Here is a 10,995-nt window from a genome sequence, read left to right as displayed (position 1 = left end):
AGGGGATATCCAAGCCAAGAGGTTAGGCAAGGACATTTCAGGAAGAAGGACCACAGGTCTTCTCTATCTAGTTGTGATTCTTGGGATCTTCATTTTTAGGCAAGTAAAGAGTCTGGGCTGGTTGTGAACTTGGAAACTCACCATGTGTTCCTTGACAGCTACTGGGGAAAGAGAGTCCATTTGGAAAGTTAGTGTTTTGGAAAAAATTTTTTTAAAAAGTTAACTCCTCTTTGAGAAACCATCTCTGATATATAACTTCTAAAAAGATAGGCATTTGCTTCTTGTGAGTTGAGAACTTTAATGGATGAGGTACATCATCTGAAAGTAATAGCCACAGGAAATATTAGGATCAGATCACAGGTACAAAGTCAACTTGATGTATATATTGCTTTTCCTTTTTTTGGACTGGCTGTTTCGTTTTGTTTTTTTTTTTTAAAGGAAAAACAATTGAACCTCTGAATCATGTGATTTTTAACTTAAAAAAAAAAACCCAAAAAGCAAAATCAAACAACCTCTAAACATGCTACTGTATGTTCCATAAACAAAGAAAGCAAAGTGGCCAAGTAGAGGTGTTTAGGACAAGATAGTACCTCAGCCTGGAGCAAGCAGGAATTGAAGTAATTAATGTTTTTGCAGACCAGTGACAGAGAGTCTCTTACTCAGGTTGCTAAAGGGAGAATGTCACAACAGAACTGACATCACTCCTTTCTACAAAGCAACAAGGCATCTTGAAAGCTCAACTTCTTGGTGAAGTTTTATGGTTGGTGGCAGGATTTAGTTCACGCATGTGAAAAGACAGCTCAGTCTGCGATGAAAACTCTTCAAAGGAAAACCTTCCCTCAACAGTCTTACTGAGAAACTTCAGCCAACACATCATCAGATTCACTTTTGGGATAAGCCTATCCCAAAATTTTGCAGTGGGAAGAGAGGTAGGTACAGTGACCCAGCCCACATTCACTGCTTCTTCCTTGACTGAATTAGATGGTAGTCGAAGAGAAGCTCTCCTACATTCATCTTCTAGGCCAGGAAAGATGAACAGAGGCAAAAGTGGGGTCTTGTCCTTCACAGATTAATTTTGGTTCTGGCAGACTGTGAGCCATAAGCGTCCTGTTCCCACTACATGCGCTCTGGGATCAGAGAAGTCAGCGCCCATGCTCATGTCTGTCAGTTAGATCTCCTTGGTTTAGTGACTCCTGTGGATCTATGGCAGTTGAGACAGAAACCTCACATGGGTGCCTCCATGACTGCATGGTCACCAAATGATGTGTCACATCAGGCACTGAAGACAGAGGACATGGGGATCCTTCAGTGAGCACCTCATCATCAACTCCTAGGATAGAATCGGTATTCGGTAGTTTCAAGGACTCTCCACCAAGGCTGGGCTGAGAATTCAGACACCAGGTTTTTACTGGTTACTGAAGGCTCTTCGAGCAAACTACTGCCCATTAGTGGCTCATCAGTTTGTTCCTGCTCTTGACTCCCAGCTGCTCCCATCTGCAAGTGATGCTTTCTCACATGCACATTCCTGCTCCCACTCTGAGAGAAGGTCTTCCCACGGACTTAACACTGATGTGGCTTCTCTCCTGACTGAAACACCAGATGTTTTGGAAGACTAGAATACTCACCAAAGGAACTGCCGCATCCTTCGGCTTCACAAAGGAAAGGTTTCTCTCCTGTGTGGACGCGCAGGTGGTTCTTCAGGTTTCCAGCTGTAGTGAACTGCTTACCACAGTTAGACTCAGGACACATAAAGGGCTTCTCCCCATTGTGGGTCCTCATGTGCCCCTTCAGCCTCTGCAGCACATAGAAGCTTTTCCCACAACCTGCTGCAGGGCAGATAAAGGAGCGTCATTTCGATCAGTTTTTTGTTTTCTTTTTTTGCGGTATGCGGGCCTCTCACTGTTGTGGCCTCTCCTGTTGCGGAGCACAGGCTCCGGACATGCAGGCTCAGCGGCCATGGCTCACGGGCCCAGCCACTCCGCGCCATGTGGGATCTTCTCGGACCGGGGCACAAACCCGTGTCCCCTGCATCAGCAGGCGGACTCTCAACCACTGCGCCACCAGGGAAGCCCTCAATCAGTTTTGAGGTGGTACTTAAAGTGAGCTGGCCACACAAATGTCTGGTCACAGCCTTCAACTGTACACTTAGCTTCTTCTCCATTTGAGGAAGGGGCCCAGAATCTTGGGGTTGCCCATCATCAGAACCAAGGAGGACATTTCTCCATCGCTGCTGGTTTGCACATTCTTTGCCAGTTGTGCATGAGTAGCAGCAATCAAACTGTCATGGGCCAACTCCTGAACCCGGAGGAACCATGGAATGCTACTGTCTGTGCTCTCACTGGAGAAGAAATCATTCCCTGAATCCTTTGCCTCATCTTGTACAAACACGAAGTGTTCAGCTGAAGAGCCCAGACTCTTGGTAGGTTAAGAAGAATAAAAGAAGTGCTATCACTTGGCTATAGATCTTGCAACAAGCTAAGAGACTCTGGAGTGGACAAAGACTCCGGAGGCTTCTGTACAATCTGAGCCCTCGTCTCTTCTCTGTCTGGACCCACATTCACCTGAAGGCTTCTCAACACAGCTCAGTAAGGAACCTCCTTGGAGGAGTTAGTATATTTAGAGTATTATCTGGAAACATTAGCCGACTTCATTCTGAGGCCTCAGTCACTGGAAGGAGGAACAAGCAAGTAATGTCTTTAGCTTCTGATTCTACTAGTCCCTGTCCCAGTGAGATGGACGTATTCTGAACAAACTGTAACAGGAGCTCTGGTTTGAATTCTAACTCATCTGATAACATTGATTCAGCTTCCAAATCCTGTAGCTGTTCAGGGGACAGGTTAAAAGTTTAATTCAGAGTCAATGAAACCTTCCTGTTATGCTCATATTCCTCTAGGAAGTGCTATGCTTTTCGTGTAAGATGCTGTGCTGGGTGGGTAATCAATTTAGCCTTTCTGTCCCGGGCAGCCGTCCGTCCATCAGTCGGTCTATTGCTTTCTTTTTTTAAATCGTTCCAATAAAATTTTTTTTATAAATTCAGGCAAGGGGCCTACCAGCCTAGTTTGCCAATTCTTAGTCTTAGGGAGCCCTGCACTGTCTTTTTTAAAACATCTTTATTGAAGTATAATTGCTTTACAATATTGTGTTAGTTTCTGCCGTATAACAAAGTGAATCAGCTGTATGTACACATATATCTCCATATCCCCTCCCTCTTGCGTCTCCCTCCCACCCTCCCTAACCCACCCCGCTAAGTGGTCACAAAGCACCGAGCTGATCTCCCTGTGCTATGCAGCTGCTTCCCAATAGCTATCTATTTTACATTTGGTAGTGTATATATGTCCGTGCCACTCTCCCACTTCGTCCCAGCTTACCCCTCCCCCTCCATGTCTCCTCAAGTCCATTCTCTATGGCTGCGTCTTTATTCCTGTCCTGCCCCTAGGTTCATCAGAATCTTTTTTTTAGATTCCATATATATGTCTTAGCATACGTTATTTATTTTTCGCTTTCTGACTTACTTCACTTTGTATGACAGACTCTAGGTCCATCCACCTCACTACAAATAACTCAATTTCGTTTCTTTTTATGGCTGAGTAATATTCCGTTGTATATATGTATATATGTGCCACATCTTCTTTATCCATTCATCTGTCAGTGGATAGTTAGGTTGCTTCCATGTCCTGGCTACTGTAAATAGTGATGCAATGGACATTGTGGTACATGACTCTTTTTGAATTATGGTTGTCTCAGGGTATATGCCCAATAGTGGGATTGCTGGGTCATATGGTAGTTCTATTTTTAGTTTTTTAAGGAACCTCCATATGGTTCTCCATAGTGGCTGTATCAATTTACATTCCCACCAACAGTGCAAGAGGGTTCCCTTTTCTCCAAACGCTTTCCAGCATTTATTGTTTATAGATTTTTTGATGATGGCCATTCTGACCAGTGTGAGGTGATATCTCATTGTAGTTTTGACATGCATTTCTCTGATGATTAGTGTTGTTGAGCATCCTTTCATGTGTTTGTTGGCAATCTGTATATCTTCTTTGGGGAAATGTCTATTTAGGTCTTCTGCCCATTTTTGGATTGGGTTGTTTGTTTTTTTGATTGAGCTACATGAGTTGCTTGTAAATTTTGGAGATTAATCCTTTGTCAGTTGCTTCGTTTGCAAATATTTGCTCCCATTCTGAAGGTTATCTTTTCGTCTTGCTCACAGTTTACTTTGCTGTGCAAAAGCTTTTAAATTTCATTAGGGGGCTTCCCTGGTGGCGCAGTGGTTGAGAGACTGCCTGCCAATGCAGGGGACACGGGTTCGTGCCCAGGTCTGGGAAGATCCCACATGCCGTGGAGCGGCAGGACCCGTGAGCCATGGCTGCTGAGCCTGCTCGTCCAGAGCCTGTGCTCCACAACGGGAGAGGCCACAACAGTGAGAGGCCCACGTACCACAAAAAAAAAAAAAAAAAAAAAAATTCATTAGGTAACATTTGTTTATTTTTGTTTTTATTTCCATTTCTCTAGGAGGTGGGTCAAAAAGGATCTTGCTGTGATTTATATCATAGAGTGTTCTGCTTATGTTTTCCTCTAAGAGTTTGATAGTGTCTGGCCTTACATTTAGGTCTTTAGTCCATTTTGAGTTTATTTTTGTGTATGGTGTTACAGAGATTTCTAATTTCATTCTTTTACATGTAGCTGTCCAGTTTTCACACCACCACTTATTGAAGAGGCTGTCTTTTCTCCATTGTATAGTCTTGCCTCCTTTATCAAAGATAAGGTGACCATATGTGTGTGGGTCTATCTCTGGGCTTTCTATCCTGTTCCATTGATCTATCTTTCTGTTTTTGTGACAGTACCATACTGTCTTGATTACTGTAGCTTTGTAGTATAGTCTGAAGTCTGGGAGCCTGATTCCTCCAGCTCTGTTTTTCTTTCTCAAGATTGCTTTGACTATTTGGGGTATTTTGTGTTTCCATACAAATTGTGAATTTGTTGTTCTAGTTCTGTGAAAAATGCCATTGGTAGTTTGATAGGGATTGCACTGAATCTGTAGATTGCTTTGGGTAGTCATTTTCACAATGTTGATTCTTCCAATCCAAGAACATGTATATCTCTCCATCTGTTTTTATCATCTTTAATTTCTTTCATCAGTGTCTTACAGTCTTCTGCATACATGTCTTTTGTCTCCTTAGGTGTGTTTATTCCTAGGTATTTTATACTTTTTGTTGCAATGGTAAATGGGAATGTTTCCTTAATTTCTCTTTCAGATTTTTCATCATTGGTGTATATGAATGCAATAGATTTCTGTGCATTAATTTTGTATCCTGCTACTTTACCAAATTCATTGATTAGCTCTAGTAGTTTTCTGGTAGCATTTTTAGGATTCTCTAGATTTAGTATCATGTCATCTGCAAACAGTGACAGCTTTACTTCTTCTTTTCCGATTTGTATTCCTTTTATTTCTTTTTCTTCTCTGATTGCTATGGCTAAAACTTCCAAAACTATGTTGAATAATAGTGGTGAGAGTGGACAACCTTGTCTTTTTCCTGATCTTAGAGGAAATGGTTTCAGTTTTTCACCATTGAGAATGATGTTGGTTGTGGGTTTGTCATATATAGCCTTTATTATGTTGAGGTAAGTTCCCTCTATGCCTACTTTCTGGAGGGTTTTTATCATAAATGGGTGTTGAATTTTGTCAAAAGCTTTTTCTGCATCTACTGAGATGATCATATGGTTTTTCTCCTTCAATTTGTTAATATGGTTTATCACATTGATTTATTTGCGTATATTGAAGAATCCTTACATTCCTGGGATAAATCCCACTTGATCATTGTGTATGATCCTTTTAATGTGCTGTTGGATTCTGTTTGCTAGCATTTTGTTGAGGATTTTTGCATCTATGTTCATCAGTGATATTGGCCTGTAGTTTTCTTTTTTTGTGACATCTTTGTCTGGTTTTGGTATCAGGGTGATGGTGGCCTCATAGAATGAGTTTGGGAGTGTTCCTCCCTCTGCTATATTTTGGAAGAGTTTGAGAAGGGTAGGTGTTAGCTCTTCTCTAAATGTTTTTTAGAGAAGAATTCGCCTATGAAGCCATCTGGTCCTGGGCTTTTGTTTGTTGGAAGATTTTTAATCACACTTTCAATTTCAGTGCTTGTGATTGGTCTGTTTATATTTTCTATTTCTTCCTGGTTGAATCTCGGAATGTTGTGCTTTTCTAAGAATTTGTCCATTTCTTCCAGGTTGTCCATTTTATTGGCATATAGTTGCTTGTAGTAATCTCTCATGATCCTTTGTATTTCTGCAGTGTCAGTTGTTACTTCTCCTTTTTCATTTCAAATTCTGTTGATTTGAGTCTTCTCCCTTTCTTTCTTGATGAGTCTGGCTAGTGCTTTATCAACGTTGTTTATCTTCTGAAAGAACCAGCCTTTAGTTTTATTGATCTTAGCTATTGTTTCCTTCATTTCTTTTTCATTTATTTCTGATCTGATCTTTATGATTTCTTTCCTTCTGCTAACTTTGGGGTTTTATTGTTCTTCTTTGCCTAATTGCTATAGGTGTAAGGTTCAGTTGTTTATTTGAGATTTTCCTTCTTTCTTGAGGTAAGATTGTATTGTTATAAACTTCCCTCTTAGAATTGCTTTTGCTGCATCCCATAGGTTTTGGGTCGTCGTGTTTTCATCGTCATTTGTTTCTAGGTATTTTTTGATTTCCTCAGTGATTTCTTGGTTATTTAGTAATGTATTGTTTAGCCTCCATGTGTTTGTATTTTTTACAGCTTTTTTCCCTGTAGTTGATATTTAGTCTTATAGTGTTGTGGTCAGAAAAGATAATTAATACCTGATTTCAATTTTCTCAAATTTACCAAGGCTTGAGTTGTGACCCAAGATATAATCTGTCCTGGAGAATGTTCCATGAGCACTTGAGAAAAATGTGTATTCTGTTGTTTTGGGATGGAATGTCCTATAAATATCAATTAAGTCCATCTTGTTTAATGTGTCATTTAAAGCTTGTGTTTCCTTATTTATTTTCATTTTGGATGATCTGTCCATTGGTGAAAGTGGGGTATTAAAGTCCCCTACTATGATTGTGTTACTGTCAATTTCCCCTTTTAGCTAACAGCCATAAGGCAAATGACTGTTAGCATTTGCCTTAGGTATTGAGGTGCTCCTATGTGGGGTGTATATATATTTACCATTGTTATATCTTCTTCTTGGATTGATCCCTTGATCATTATGTAGTGTCCTTCTTTGTGTCTTGTAATAGTCTTTATTTTAAAGTCTATTTATCTGATATGAGAACTGCTACTCCAGCTTTCTTTTGTTTTTCATTTGCATGGAATATCTTTTTCCATTCCCTCACTTTCAGTCTGTGTGTGTCCCTAGGTCTGAAGTGGGTCTTTTGTAGACAGCATATATACAGGTCTTGTTTTTGTATCCATTCACCCAAACTATGTCTTTTGGTTGGAGTATTTAATCCATTTACATTTAAAGTAATTGTTGATATGTCTGTTCCTATTACCATTTTCTTAATTGTTTTGGATTTGTTTTTGTAGGTCTTTTCCTTCTCTTGTGTTTCCTGCCTGGAGAAGTTCCATTTGCATTTGTTGTAAAGCTGGTTTGGTGTTGCTGAATTCTCTTAATTTTTGCTTGTTTGTAAAGGTTTTAATTTCTCTGTCGAATTTAAATGAGATCCTTGCTGGTTAGAGTAGTCTTGGTTGTAGGTTTTTCCCTTTCATCACTTTAAACATGTCCTGCCATGCCCTTCTGGCTTGCAGAGTTTCTGCTGAAAGATCATCTGTTAACCTTATGGGGATTCCCTTTTATGTTATTTGTTGCTTTTCCCTTGCTGCTTTTAATGTTTTTTCTCTGTATTTAATTTTTGATAGTTTGATTAATATGTGTCTTGGCATGTTTCTTCTTGGGTTTATCCTGTATGGGACTCTCTGCACTTCCTGGACTTGATTATTTCCTTTCCCATGTTAGGGAAGTTTTCCACTATAATCTCTTCAAATATTTTCTCAGACCCTTTCTTTTTCTCTTCTTCTTCTGGGACCCCTGTAATTCAAATGTTGGTGTGTTTACTGTTGTCCCAGAGGTCCCTGAGACTGTCCTCAATTCTTTTCATTCCTTTTTCTTTATTCTGCTCTGAGGTAGTTATTTCCACTATTTTATCTTCCAGGTCACTTATCCTTTCTTCTGCCTCAGTTGTTCTGCTATTGATTCCTTCTAGAGAATTTTAAATTTCATTTATTGTGTTGTTTATCATTGTTTGTTTGCTCTCTAGTTCTTCTAAGTCCTTGTGAAATGTTTCTTGTATTTTGTCCATTCTATTTCCAAGATTTTGGATCATGTTTACTATCATTACTCTGAATTCTTTTTCAGGTAGACTGCCTATTTCCTCTTCATTTTTTATGTCTGGTGGGTTTTTACCTTGCTCCTTCGTCTGCTGTGTATTTCTGCATCTTCTCATTTTGCTTAACTTACTCTGTTTGGGATCTCCTTTTCGCAGGCTGCAGGTCCATAGTTCCCATTGTTTTTGGTGTCTGCTCCCAGTTGGTATGGTTGGTTCAGTGGCTTGTGTAGGCTTCCTGGTGGAGGGGACTGGTGCCTGTGTTCTGGTGGGTGGGGCTGAATCTTGTCTTTCTGGTGGGCAGGCTGCATCCAGTGGTGTGTTTTGGGGTGTCTTTGAACTTAGTATGATTGTAGGCAGCCTCTCTGCTAAGGTGGGGTTGTGTTCCTGTCTTGGTAGTTGTTTGGCCTGGGGCATCCAGCACTAGAGCTTGCTGGCCATTGGGTGGAGCTGAGTCTTAACTTGAGACGGAGATCTCTGGGAGACCTCTCGCCGACTGATACTATGTGGAACTGGGAGGTCTCTGGTGGTCCAATGTCCTGAACTCAGCTCTCCTACCTCAGAGGCTCAGACCTGACACCAGTCCGGAGCACCAAGACCCTGTCAGCCACACGGCTTGTAGCTTTCAAGCCTTTTCTTCAAGGCTCTGTCCTGAGGGTGCCAGGTGGGGACGGTCTAGGCCTCCCCATTTTCCCATGGATGCTCTTGGAGGTGATGTATGGCTGCCCTAGAATCCCTGAGCTTTATTTTCTTCTCTGACTTGGTTAAATTACTGAACCCACTTCATGGTATCCACAGCAGGAGCACCACCTGGGAAGTGGGTGTGCTCAGACTACCAGTTGTTTCATCACTTCTGGTCTGATTGCTTTTAGATTAAAGGAAAAAAATACCCAGAGTTCAAATTTCCAAAGCAATTATCAAACAACTTTGGGCAAGGTATAAATTCATGCCAGGATTTTTCATCCAAAAATCCACTGATTTTTTAATGAAATCTTTCATCTTTTAAAGTGTCATAAAATGAAGATTTTGGAGAGTTTTGAGTAAGGAATGATGATGTTACTTTTGTTGCAGGGCTGAACAAATATTGGAGATGCTTTTCATTTTTTGATGGAAAAGTTTTAAAAATTTAGGTATATTTTTCATCCCAATTATGCGGTTAATGTGAAAAAATTTTTTCACTTGAATATTTGTATTTGTAAGAGATTCGATATTTGAGGGAGATTAGATACTGTGAAGGAAAATGCTAATAATGAGTATGTAAATCTCCCCAGTTCTACCATTTACTAGGAGTCAGTGGGTTAAATTCTGGGTTACCATAAATGGTAAGGTCCTTTTTGGCCTCGAACTCTGCTCTTTTCTCCTTCTTCATCCATCTTTCTATTGCCAGTGGTGGGAAATTATTTTATCTCTTGGGAGTTATATTGAAAAAGTAATATATTAGTTAGGGAACAGATTAGGTTGCTGTAAAAAGAGGACCCCAAATATAGTAGCTTAAGCAAGACAGACTGTGTCTTTCTCGCATGGAATTCTGGGGAGGCATTCTAGTGACAGTATGACTGCTCCATAGTGTCAGGAGCCCTATCTTGTTATTCGGACAAGATCAACACTCAGGTTCTATCTCTCATTTGAAAATGCTGTTTCAGCTACAACCAGTGATCAATTTGTTGTAACACTAATGAGGATTCAACTTCAGGATCCTTTACTTGCATGGGTCTTTTCTACACGTCATGTAATGTTGGAGGAGCTGCAGGCTTTTCTGAGATACGATTGTAGGGGTACTTTTAGTGCCATAGACCCTTTTGACCCTTTGGTGAAGTCTATAGACCCCTTCTCAGAATAATATATTTTTAAAAATATTTATTTATTTATTTGGCTGCACCGGGTCTTAGTTGCAGCACGCGGGATCTTCTTTGCAACCTGCAGGACCTTTAGTTGCGGCATACGGGATCGAGCTCCCTGACCAGGGAGCTATTTGCTCCCATATAATGCAAGAGATTTCTTGACTTTCTTTCAGCTCTGAGACCACGTTTTCCCTCTGAATTTTCATGTGGAGCTGGGGGGTTTTGTTCTCCATTTTCTCTTCTTTATCTTGAGGAAATGTGGCCTGTAGTGTGACTGTGTGTGGGAGGAGGTGGTGTCTGTGTTATAGCACGTAGGTTTTGCTGAGAACCAAGTTTCACTCCACCTCTTTTGGATATGTGTACCGTTCCAATGGGGCAGACTATGTACAGCACTGAAGGCTTCATTTGTTAACTGGCTAAAGAAAACCAGCCTCGCTATTCACTTTCCTTGTTTTATCCTCTTCTTTTCCAGTTTCCATAGCTCCTTACTGAAAAGAATGATTATAAAAAAAGAAGAGGAAGACAAGGGTGGTTGCTCAGTTTGCTTTCCTCTGGACTTGAGATAAGTGAGAATTCTCAGGATTCATTAAAATGTCTGGATGGTGGAGGTGGTGTTAGGAGGTGATCCAGTTGCTCCTTTGCTCAGCTCCTGAATCTCCTGTTTCTTTCTTTGGACACCTGTTACTGAGGTCTGTAGCATTAGCTTAAACACCTTTTCTAGTTTGGTGGTTGCTAGTAAGTTTTTTGATCATTCTGTTAGGTGAAGTAAGATAGAATTTCTTTGAAGAAGTTTCAGTCTCCCATCTTATCCCAG

General features: G+C 40.6%; 1 pseudogene across 1 annotated transcript; it reads right to left on the bottom strand.

Annotated features, from left to right (window-relative positions):
* Positions 1 to 1,142: 1,142 nt before the first annotated feature.
* On the bottom strand, positions 1,143 to 2,243 carry LOC309819800 (annotated as a pseudogene). The gene is made up of 2 exons: positions 2,062 to 2,243; positions 1,143 to 1,826 (listed from the first exon to the last, which is right to left on the bottom strand). The product of its transcript is annotated as an uncharacterized misc_RNA (transcript).
* Between the last annotated feature and the right edge of the window lie 8,752 nt (positions 2,244 to 10,995).

This window comes from Grampus griseus (assembly GCF_964374135.1).
Source record: "Grampus griseus genome assembly, chromosome: 3".
NCBI classification, from domain to species: Eukaryota; Metazoa; Chordata; class Mammalia; order Artiodactyla; family Delphinidae; genus Grampus; species Grampus griseus.
This window is presented reverse-complemented; position numbering and strand designations above follow the sequence as displayed.